Here is a 12,893-nt window from a genome sequence, read left to right as displayed (position 1 = left end):
CGTTGTGTTGACTTCATCATGTCCATTTTGTGATGTTTTTCACTATATAATCATATTGCAAGTGCACGTGCATTTGCAATATGGTTCAATGGACAATTACTATATGAAATTTGACATGCTCAAAAATCCTGCAGAAATGCAAAATTGACTGGTCTGATGAACTCAGGATGGAAAAGAGCAGTATCAGTTGTACATTTCCATCCTGTGTTCATCTGGCCAGTCAATTTGTTTTTCATCATGATCATTTGAGTGCATGTCAACTGGTAACCCAAAAATTATGGTTGCACATTGAAACATATTGCAAATGCACGTGCATTTGCAATATGTTTCAATGTGCATTTACCATATGAAATTTGACCTTGCTCAAAAATGCAAAATTGACTGGTCTGATGAACACAGGATGGCCGAGCAGTGATAGTTGTACATTTCCATCACTCGTTGTGTTGATTTCATCATGTCCATTAGGTGATGTTTTTTCACTATAGAATCATATTGTAAGTGCACGTGCATTTGCAATATGTTTCAATGTGCATTTACCATATGAAATTTGACATGCTCAAAAATGCAAAATTGACTGGTCTGATGAACACAGGATGGCCGAGCAGTGATAGTTGTACATTTCCATCACTCGTTGTGTTGATTTCATCATGTCCATTAGGTGATGTTTTTTCACTATAGAATCATATTGCAAGTGCACGTGCATTTGCAATATGTTTCAATGTGCATTTACCATATGAAATTTGACATGCTCAAAAATGCAAAATTGACTGGTCTGATGAACACAGGATGGCCGAGCAGTGATAGTTGTACATTTCCATCACTCGTTGTGTTGATTTCATCATGTCCATTTGTTTATGTTTTCTCACTTTTGCAAAGTCACTGTGCATTTGCAATATGGTTCAATGGGCATGTACCATCACGAATTTGTCATGCTATAAAAATCCTGCAGGAATGTGAAATTGACTGGCCTGATGAACACAGGATGGCCTGGCAGTGATAGTTGTTCCTTTCCATCACTCGTTGTGTTGATTTCATCATGTCCATTAGGTGATGTTTTTTCACTATAGAATCATATTGCAAATGCACGTGCATTGTTGTGCAACTGGTAACCCAAAAATTAAAATATGGTTGTAAATGCATTTACCGGGACTCCTATTATCCATGCCCGCTATGGGAGTACCCTACTACGGCCCTCTATCTATGGGGGCAGTCCTGAGTAAATATGCCATTTGAGTGCTTTATGGACTGTTTAAAATATTCTGATGGATACGCATTGTTGTGCAACTGGTGATTGAAAATAGGCACCTGGTAACCCAAAAATAAAAATATGGTTGTGAATGCATTTACCGGTCATTCTGATATTAATGCCCGCTATGGGAACACAGGATGGCCGGGCAGTGATAGTTGTTCCTTTCCATCACTCGTTGTGTTGATTTCATCATGTCCATTAGGTGATGTTTTTTCACTATAGAATCATATTGTAAGTGCACGTGCATTTGCAATATGTTTCAATGTGCATTTACCATATGAAATTTGACATGCTCAAAAATGCAAAATTGACTGGTCTGATGAACACAGGATGGCCGAGCAGTGATAGTTGTACATTTCCATCACTCGTTGTGTTGATTTCATCATGAACATTAGGTGATGTTTTTTCACTATAGAATCATATTGCAAGTGCACGCGCATTTGCAATATGTTTCAATGTGCATTTACCATATGAAATTTGACATGCTCAAAAATGCAAAATTGACTGGTCTGATGAACACAGGATGGCCGAGCAGTGATAGTTGTACATTTCCATCACTCGTTGTGTTGATTTCATCATCTCCGTTAGGTGATGTTTTTTCACTATAGAATCATATTGTAAGTGCACGTGCATTTGCAATATGTTTCAATGTGCATTTACCATATGAAATTTGACATGCTCAAAAATGCAAAATTGACTGGTCTGATGAACACAGGATGGCTGAGCAGTGATAGTTGTACATTTCCATCACTCGTTGTGTTGATTTCATTATCTCCGTTAGGTGATGTTTTTTCACTATAGAATCATATTGTAAGTGCACGTGCATTTGCAATATGTTTCAATGTGCATTTACCATATGAAATTTGACATGCTCAAAAATGCAAAATTGACTGGTCTGATGAACACAGGATGGCCGAGCAGTGATAGTTGTACATTTCCATCACTCGTTGTGTTGATTTCATCGTGTCCATTTGTTTATGTTTTCTCACTTTTGCAAAGTCACTGTGCATTTGCAATATGGTTCAATGGGCAGGTACCATCACGAATTTGTCATGCTATAAAATCCTGCAGGAATGTGAAATTGACTGGCCCGATGAACTCGGGATAGCTGGGCAGTGATTCTGGTTCATCTCCATGGCTCGTTAGGGTTGATTTCAGAATGTCACTTTTGGTGATGGTACCTCACCGTTTAAACATATTGCTAATGTACAAAAGTCAACTAGCAAGTCAGTGTCCACCAGTCAATTAGATGTCATTCTGACACCAAACTGATACAAATTGACACTAAACCCACTTTTTCCAACCTGTTTAGTAGCCAACTATCACACACTTCAGAGCTGGCCCAAAATTCACAACGCCTTTGGTTCAAACCATAAAAAAACATAAAACATGTAGTTACGTTCTAGCTGCGGGTCCATTTCTTATGTTACGTGTAGGCCTAGCTGAGGCGACCCCGAATCCTAAGTTTCGGCCCGATCGGTCATTTGGTGTCCGAGCAAAACCCTAATTGGTGCTGAAAATCCACTTTTTCCATGACTTGCTACGGGGTCCTTGAATGAGCTATCGGACAGAAACGTTGGGGTCTGTCTATATGGGCCGAGACGGTTCCAATGCACCTAGTCTTGTGTCTCTGAGACATTTCTAAATGTCGCCATTTTCGTAATGGTCAAAATGAATTGAAGTCATTGCAAATGTACGAGGCTGTTTCTCGGTCCGAGAACCGTCTAGAGCCACGTAACTCACCACGCACTATCGACCTGAGGTCTAGAACAGGTTTCTAAAGTTTCTGAACTCTAGGTCTGACGGTTCTTTTTAGCTCGAACAAAGCTATCTATTGGAGGCACTGTCTGTCTCTACAAACCCCAATACGTCCCTCCTTCCAAGTTGTGTGTCTGTGTGATTTAGTTTTCCTTTGAAATTTTATGGGAAAAATGACTGATTTACAGTTCATGGGGTTGCCTAATCACACATATGAAGTTTTGGACAGATCTGACTTTTTTAACCCCTCGAAACAGCCCCTGAGACACAATTTAAGGCACTTCCGGTTGGCACAGGAAGCTATAAGTCAACACATATCCTCACTGGGCTATGCTTTTACAGAATCCTGTGTTTTAAGTCCTTACGTTAAGAATTGACTGATTTACACAGGGTTGAATGCACTATGTCTATCAAACTGCAGGCAGGTAATGGATATACACTTTTAGGGTGATTTTAACCACTTCCGGTTGGTCCAGGAAGCTTAGAATCAACACAGGTAGACCTCACACTGGCCTGATGGACTGTTACCAAAGACAGGTTCATACGGCATTCATAACCCATATAGACTTCAGGTTGAATTTAGGGGTAAAGGCAATGTATTCCTATGGGGAGAGAAGTCAATGCAAACTCTTTGAAGTAAACACCTTCTTTTAACTATTAAGGGTTAATGCCACACGGTCAACGTTAGGCTTGCACGGATCGGAAGGACCTTAGGAACGTACCTGAGGTCGAATTGTGCTTCTCACCCTAACGGTTCTCTCACTGTCACCCAAAAGCAAATGACGTTGTGGGGCAGGCTTCATTTTGGGCCTACTTTTCTAATGGTCGCTGCGCTCAGACCGAGCGAGCTACGGTCAAGCGGGATATCTCGTTGAACTCGGCACGGCCTAGAGATTATGTTTATGCCATTGCCTGCTCTCTGTGTCTTTGAGAACCACACTTTTTCACTCCATCCTTGCTGTGTGTGCGTGTGAGAGCTTTTCTTTGACATCTGTTGGGAGAAATGACTGATTTACAGTTCATGAGGGTTACCTAGTCACACATATGAAGTTTTGAAAAGATCTGACCTTTTTAACCCTTGGAAACTGCCACTGTGACATCATTAAAGGCACTTCCGGTTGGCACAGGAAGCTATAAGTAAACCCATGTCTTGATTGACATAGAAACTTATAGAATCCTGAGTTTTAAGTCTTTAAGTTAAGAATTGACTGATCTACGATCTACACAGTGTTGAATGTAGTCATTTTCACCTTTGAAGGTTATGTACATCAAAACACCTTTTGGGTCAATTTAACCACTTCCGGTTGCTTCAGGAAGCTTAGAATCGGCACAGGTAGACCTCATAGTGAGCTGATGGACTGTCATAGAAGACAGGTTCATAAGGCATTCATAACCCACATAGGCCTCAGGTTGAATTTAGAGGTGCAGGCAATGTATTCCTATGGGGAGAGAAGTCAATGCAAACTGTTTGAAGTAAACACCTTATTTTAACTGTTAAGGGTTAATGCCACACGGTCAAGGTTAGGCTTGCACGGATCGGGAGGACCTCAGGAACGTACCTGAGGTCAAATTGTGCTTCTCACCCTAACGGTTCTCTCACTGTCACCCAAAAGCAAATGACATTGAGGGCCAGCCTTCCTTTTGCGCCTTCTTTTTTTTCAAGGTCGCTGCACTCAGAGCGAGCTACGGTCAAGCGGGGCGTCTCGTTGAACTCTGCACAGCCTGGAGACTATGGTGATGCCATTTTTTGTGTTGATTTCAGAATGCCATTTTGGTGATGGTCCCTCTCCGTTTAAACATATTGCTAATGTACAAAAGTCAACTAGCAAGTCAGTGTCCACCAGTCAATTAGATGTCATTCTGACACCAAACTGATACCAATTGACACCAAACCCACTTTTTCCAACTCATTTAGAAGCCAACTATCACATATGTCAGAGCAGGCCCATAATTCACAGCGCCATTAGTTTAAAACATAATAAAAACGTAAAACACATAGTTACGTTCTAGCTGCGGGTCCAGGTCAGACATTATGTGAAGGCCTATGTGAGGCGACCCCGAATCCCGAGTTTCGGCTCAATAGGTCCTTCGGTGCCCGAGTAAAACCCTAATTGGTGCTGAAAATCCAATTTTTCCATGCCTTGCTATGGGGTCCTTGAATGAGCTATCGGACCGAAACGTTGGGGTCCGTCTCTATGGCCCGAGCCGGTTTCAATGCACCTAGTCTTGTGTCTCTGAGACTTTTCTAAATGTCGCCATTTTCGTAATGGTCAAAATGAATTGAAGACATTGCAAATGTACGAGGCTATTTCTCGGTCCGAGAACCTTCTAGAGCCACCTAACTCACCACGCACTATCGACCCGAGGTCTAGAACAGGTTTCTAAAGTTTCGGAACTCTAGGTCTGACGGTTCTTTTAGCTCGAACAAAGCTAACTATTGGAGGCACTGTCTGTCTCTACAAACCCCAATACGTCCCTCCTTCCAAGTTGTGTGTCTGTGTGATTTAGTTTTCCTTTGAAATTTTATGGGAAAAATGACTGATTTACAGTTCATGGGGGTTGCCTAATCACACATATGAAGTTTTGGACAGATCTGACTTTTTAACCCTCGAAACAGCCCCTGAGACACCAATTAAGGCACTTCCGGTTGTCACAGGAAGCTATAAGTCAACACATATCCTCACTGGGCTATGCTTTTACAGAATCCTGAGTTTTAAGTCCTTACGTTAAGAATTGACTGATTTACACAGGGTTGAATGCACTATGTCTATCAAACTGCAGGCAGGTAATGGAAAAACACTTTTAGGGTGATTTTAACCACTTCCGGTTGGTCCAGGAAGCTTAGAATCAACACAGGTAGACCTCATACTGGCCTGATGGACTGTTACCAAAGACAGGTTCATACGGCATTCATAACCCATATAGACTTCAGGTTGAATTTAGGGGTAAAGGCAATGTATTCCTATGGGGAGAGAAGTCAATGCAAACTTTTGAAGTAAACACCTTCTTTTAACTATTAAGGGTTAATGCCACACGGTCAACGTTAGGCTTGCACGGATCGGAAGGACCTTAGGAACGTACCTGAGGTCGAATTGTGCTTCTCACCCTAACGGTTCTCTCACTGTCACCCAAAAGCAAATGACGTTGTGGGGCAGGCTTCATTTTGGGCCTACTTTTCTAATGGTCGCTGCGCTCAGACCGAGCGAGCTACGGTCAAGCGGGATATCTCGTTGAACTCGGCACGGCCTAGACATTATGTTTATGCCATTGCCTGCTCTCTGTGTCTTTAAGAACCACACTTTTTCACTCCATCCTTGCTGTGTGTGCGTGTGAGAGCTTTTCTTTGACATCTGCTGGGAGAAATGACTGATTTACAGTTCATGAGGGTTACCTAGTCACACATATGAAGTTTTGAAAATATCTGACCTTTTTAACCCATGGAAACTGCCACTGTGACACCATTAAAGGCACTTCCGGTTGGCACAGGAAGCTATAAATAAACTCATATCATGATTGGGGTATGCCTTTACAGAATCCTGAGTTTTAAGTCTTTACGTTAAGAACTGAGTTATTTACGGAGGGTTTAGTGAGTGTGTGTTATTTCAGAAAATCATAGAAAATCACAGAAATCTCGCAGAGCTCCGCAGCACACTTTAAAAAGATTCGTAAGAACAACCTGCAACTGGATCTGTAACCGTTGAAAAAAAAACACCTATCCGTGAACATCACCAAGGTGTCGTTGTACGATTTCTCTTAAATGACGATAGATAAATGGCTGGTTCTTTTTTATTGACACCGGAGGCTCCTTGACTTTGACGTGAAGTGGAAAAATAATTTCTCTATTTTCATTTTGGACCTTTAATCCCAGATAAATGGCCATAACTCAAAAACCGTTGAGGCCTAGACGCCATCTTGTTCGGGGCCAACTGCCCATTATGCCGCCCCTACGCTCACCGAGTTTCGGCTTCTAAATATTTTCAGTTTTCGAGATAAGGCCCCGTCGTGAATCGTGATGTTTTGTAGCAATAGCCATATGATTGCTTATGCCCTCTTGTGGGAATTTCCGGGACATGGGAAAAATGACATAAATCTTATTATTTTTGTAAAACGGAAACCGAATGTCCGACAAAGTTCATTTGATGACTTCCTGGTAGGTCCGGCCCTGCCGCTCGGCCCGACGCCGTCCGCGAATTTTACAAACGATTTCGGACGTCTAGTAAGGGACCGTACATTTGCAATATGGACTTTCTCACTAACCATACAGGTACTGCCGAAATCTTCCCTTAAGGTATGACAGGACAGCTAGAACTACTGTCTCTGTTATATTTTGACAGACCAGCTTGATCTATTTTCTCTATTATATTATGACAGACCAGCTAGATCTACTGTCTCTATTATATTATGACAGATCTACTGTCTCTATTATATTTTGACAGACCAGCTAGATCTACTGTCTCTATTATATTATGACAGGACAGCTAGAACTACTGTCTCTGTTATATTTTGACAGACCAGCTTGATCTATTGTCTCTATTATATTATGACAGACCAGGTAGATCTACTGTCTCTATTGTATTATCCCAGACCAGCAAGATCTGCTGTCTCTATTGTATTATGACAGACCAGCTAGATCTACTGTCTCTATTGTATTATGACAGATCAGCTTGATATACTGTCTCTATTATATTATGTCAGACCAGCTAGATCTACTGTCTCTATTATATTTTGACAGACCAGCTTGATCTACTGTCTCTATTGTATTATGACAGACCAGCTAGATCTACTGTCTCTATTATATTTTGACAGACCAGCTAGATCTACTGTCTCTAATATATTATGACAGACCAGCTAGATCTACTGTCTCTATTATATTATGACAGACCAGCTAGAACTACTGTCTCTGTTATATTTGACAGACCAGCTAGATCTACTGTCTCTATTATATTATGACAGACCAGCTAGATCTACTGTCTCTATTATATTATGAAAGACCAGCTAGATCTACTGTCTCCATTGTTATATTATGACAGACCAGCTAGATCTACTGTCTCTATTATATTATGACAGAGATCTACTGTCTCTATTATATTTTGAAAGACCAGCTAGATCTACTGTCTCTATTATATTTGACAGACCAGCTAGATCTACTGTCTCTATTATATTATGACAGACCAGCTAGATCTACTGTCTCTATTGTATTATCCCAGACCAGCTAGATCTGCTGTCTCTATTGTATTATGACAGACCAGCTAGATCTACTGTCTCTATTATATTATGACAGACCAGCTAGAACTACTGTCTCTATTATATTATGACAGACCAGCTAGAACTACTGTCTCTATTATATTATGACAGACCAGCTAGAACTACTGTCTCTATTATATTATGACAGACCAGCTAGAACTACTGTCTCTGTTATATTTTGACAGACCAGCTAGATCTACTGTCTCTATTATATTATGACAGACCAGCTAGATCTACTGTCTCTATTATATTATGACAGACCAGCTAAATCTACTGTCTCTATTGTATTATGACAGACCAGCTAGATCTACTGTCTCTATTATATTATGACAGACCAGCTAGATCTACTGTCTCTATTATATTATGACAGACCAGGTAGATCTACTGTCTCAGTGTCTCTATTATATTTTGACAGACCAGCTAGATCTACTGTCTCTATTATATTATGACAGACCAGGTAGATCTACTGTCTCAGTGTCTCTATTATATTATGACAGACCAGGTAGATCTACTGTCTCTATTATAATATTACAGACCAGATAGATCTACTGTCTCTATTATAATATTACAGACCAGCTAGATCTACTGTCTCTATTGTATTATCACAGACCAGCAAGATCTACTGTCTCTATTGTATTATGACAGACCAGCTAGATCTACTGTCTCTATTGTATTATGACAGATCAGCTAGATCTACTGTCTCTATTATATTTTGACAGACCAGCTAGATCTACTGTCTCTATTATATTATCACAGACCAGCAAGATCTACTGTCTCTATTGTATTATGACAGATCAGCTAGATCTACTGTCTCTAAAATATTATGACAGACCAGCTAGATCTACTGTCGCTATTATATTATGAAAGACCAGCTAGATCTACTGTCTCTATTATATTATGACAGACCAGCTAGATCTACTGTCTCTATAATATTTTGACAGGCCAGCTAGATCTACTGTCTCTATTATAATATTACAGACCAGCTAGATCTACTGTCTTTATTGTATTCTGACAGACCATCTAGATCTACTGTCTCTATTATATTATGAAAGACCAGCTAGATCTACTGTCTCTGTCTCTATTATATTATGACAGACCAGCTAGATACGTCTCTATTGTATTTTGACAGACCATCTCGATCTACTGTCTCTATTATATTATGAAAGACCAGCTAGATCTACTGTCTCTGTCTCTATTATATTTTGACAGACCAGCTAGATCTATTGTCTCTATTGTATTATGACAGACCAGCTAGCTCTACTGTCTCTATATTATGACAGAAAAGCTAGATCTACTGTCTCTATTATAATATGACAGGCCATCTCGATCTACTGTCTCTATTATAATATGACAGGCCAGCTAGATCTACTGTCTCTATTATAATATTACAGACCAGCTAGATCTACTGTCTATATTATATGATGAAAGACCAGCTAGATCTACTGTCGCTATTATATTATGAAAGACCAGCTCGATCTATTGTATGACATACCAGCTAGATCTACGGTCTCTAAAATATTATGACAGACCAGGTAGATCTACTGTCTCTATTGTATTATGACAGACCAGCTAGATCTACTGTCTCTATTATATTATGACAGACCAGCTAGATCTACTGTCTCTATTATATTTTGACAGACCAGGTAGATCTACTGTCTCTGTTATATTATGACAGACCAGCTAGATCTACTGTCTCTATTATATTTTGACAGACCAGCTAGAACTACTGTCTCTGTTATATTTTGACAGACCAGCTTGATCTACTGTCTCTATTATATTATGACAGACCAGCTAGATCTACTGTCTCTATTATATTATGACAGACCAGCTAGATCTACTGTCTCTATTATATTATGACAGATCTACTGTCTCTATTATATTTTGACAGACCAGCTAGATCTACTGTCTCTATTATATTATGACAGACCAGCTAGATCTACTGTCTCTATTATATTATGACATACCAGCTAGATCTACTGTCTCTATTATATTATGACAGACCAGCTAGATCTACTGTCTCTATTATATTTTGACATACCAGCTAGATCTACTGTCTCTATTATATTATGACAGACCAGCTTGATCTACTGTCTCTATTATATTATGACAGACCAGCTAGATCTACTGTCTCTGTTATATTTTGACAGACCAGCTTGATCTACTGTCTCTATTGTATTATGACAGACCAGCTAGATCTACTGTCTCTATTATATTATGACAGACCAGCTTGATCTATTGTCTCTATTATATTATGACATACCAGCTAGATCTACTGTCTCTATTATATTTTGACAGACCAGCTAGATCTACTGTCTCTATTATATTATCACAGACCAGCAAGATCTACTGTCTCTATTGTATTATGACAGACCAGCTAGATCTACTGTCTCTATTATATTATGACAGACCAGCTTGATCTATTGTCTCTATTATATTATGACAGACCAGCTAGATCTACTGTCTCTATTATATTTTGACAGACCAGCTAGATCTACTGTCTCTATTGTATTATCACAGACCAGCAAGATCTACTGTCTCTATTGTATTATGACAGATCAGCTAGATCTACTGTCTCTAAAATATTATGACAGACCAGCTAGATCTACTGTCGCTATTATATTATGAAAGACCAGCTAGATCTACTGTCTCTATTATATTATGACAGACCAGCTAGATCTACTGTCTCTATAATATTTTGACAGACCAGCTTGATCTACTGTCTCTATTATATTATGACAGACCAGGTAGAGCTACTGTCTCTATTATATTATGACAGACCAGCTAGATCTACTGTCTCTATTATATTATGACAGACCAGCTAGATCTACTGTCTCTATTATATTATGAAAGACCAGCTCGATCTACTGTCTCTATTATATTTTGACAGACCAGCTAGATCTACTGTCTCTATTATATTATGAAAGACCAGCTAGATCTACTGTCTCTATTATATTTTGACAGACCAGCTAGATCTACTGTCTCTATTATATTATGACAGACCAGCTAGATCTACTGTCTCTATTATATTATGACAGACCAGCTAGATCTACTGTCTCTATTGTATTATGACAGACCAGCTAGATCTATTGTCTCTATTATAATATGACAGACCTGCTAGATCTACTGTCTCTATTGTATGACACACCAGCTATATCTACTGTCTCTATTATATTATGACAGACCAGCTAGATCTACTGTCGCTATTATATTATGAAAGACCAGCTCGATCTATTGTATGACATACCAGCTAGATCTACGGTCTCTAAAATATTATGACAGACCAGGTAGATCTACTGTCTCTATTGTATTATGACAGACCAGCTAGATCTACTGTCTCTATTATATTATGACAGACCAGCTAGATCTACTCTCTATTATATTTTGACAGACCAGGTAGATCTACTGTCTCTGTTATATTATGACAGACCAGCTAGATCTACTGTCTCTGTTATATTTTGACAGACCAGCTAGAACTACTGTCTCTATTATATTTTGACAGACCAGCTTGATCTACTGTCTCTATTATATTATGACAGACCAGCTAGATCTACTGTCTCTATTATATTATGACAGACCAGCTAGATCTACTGTCTCTATTATATTATGACAGATCTACTGTCTCTATTATATTTTGACAGACCAGCTAGATCTACTGTCTCTATTATATTATGACAGACCAGCTAGATCTACTGTCTCTATTATATTATGACATACCAGCTAGATCTACTGTCTCTATTATATTATGACAGACCAGCTTGATCTATTGTCTCTATTATATTTTGACAGACCAGCTAGATCTACTGTCTCTATTGTATTATGACAGATCAGCTAGATCTACTGTCTCTATTATATTATGACAGACCAGCTAGATCTACTGTCTCTATTGTATTATGACAGACCAGCTAGATCTACTGTCTCTATTGTATTATGACAGACCAGCTAGATCTACTGTCTCTATTATATTATGACAGACCAGCTAGATCTACTGTCTCTATTATATTATGACAGACCAGCTAGATCTATTGTCTCTATTATAATATGACAGACCTGCTAGATCTACTGTCTCTATTGTATGACACACCAGCTAGATCTACTGTCTCTATTATATTATGACAGACCAGCTAGATCTACTGTCGCTATTATATTATGAAAGACCAGCTCGATCTATTGTATGACATACCAGCTAGATCTACGGTCTCTATTATATTATGACAGACCAGGTAGATCTACTCTCTATTATATTTTGACAGACCAGGTAGATCTACTGTCTCTGTTATATTATGACAGACCAGCTAGATCTACTGTCTATTATATTTTGACAGACCAGGTAGATCTACTGTCTCTGTTATATTATGACAGACCAGCTAGATCTACTGTCTCTGTTATATTTTGACAGACCAGCTAGAACTACTGTCTCTGTTATATTTTGACAGACCAGCTTGATCTACTGTCTCTATTATATTATGACAGACCAGCTAGATCTACTGTCTCTATTATATTATGACAGACCAGCTAGATCTACTGTCTCTATTATATTATGACAGATCTACTGTCTCTATTATATTTTGACAGACCAGCTAGATCTACTGTCTCTATTATATTATGACAGACCAGCTAGATCTACTGTCTCTATTATATTATG

The 12,893-nt window shown here is 39.1% G+C and overlaps 1 long non-coding RNA gene across 2 annotated transcripts; it reads left to right on the top strand.

Annotated features, from left to right (window-relative positions):
- The first annotated feature begins 356 nt into the window (after positions 1–356).
- LOC127911956 (uncharacterized) lies at positions 357–2,165 on the top strand. Of its 2 annotated transcripts, none has more exons than XR_008079868.1 (3): positions 357–658; positions 1,452–1,644; positions 2,031–2,165. It is a non-coding gene; the product is annotated as an uncharacterized LOC127911956 (long non-coding RNA). The 2 variants fall into 2 exon arrangements; XR_008079867.1 differs by lacking the exon at positions 2,031–2,165 and adding an exon at positions 1,838–1,988.
- Positions 2,166–12,893: the final 10,728 nt, after the last annotated feature.

This window comes from Oncorhynchus keta, chromosome 25 (assembly GCF_023373465.1).
Source record: "Oncorhynchus keta strain PuntledgeMale-10-30-2019 chromosome 25, Oket_V2, whole genome shotgun sequence".
In the NCBI taxonomy this organism is placed as follows: domain Eukaryota; kingdom Metazoa; phylum Chordata; class Actinopteri; order Salmoniformes; family Salmonidae; genus Oncorhynchus; species Oncorhynchus keta.
Note: the sequence above shows the minus strand (reverse complement) of the source record. Positions and strands in the feature narration are given on the sequence as shown.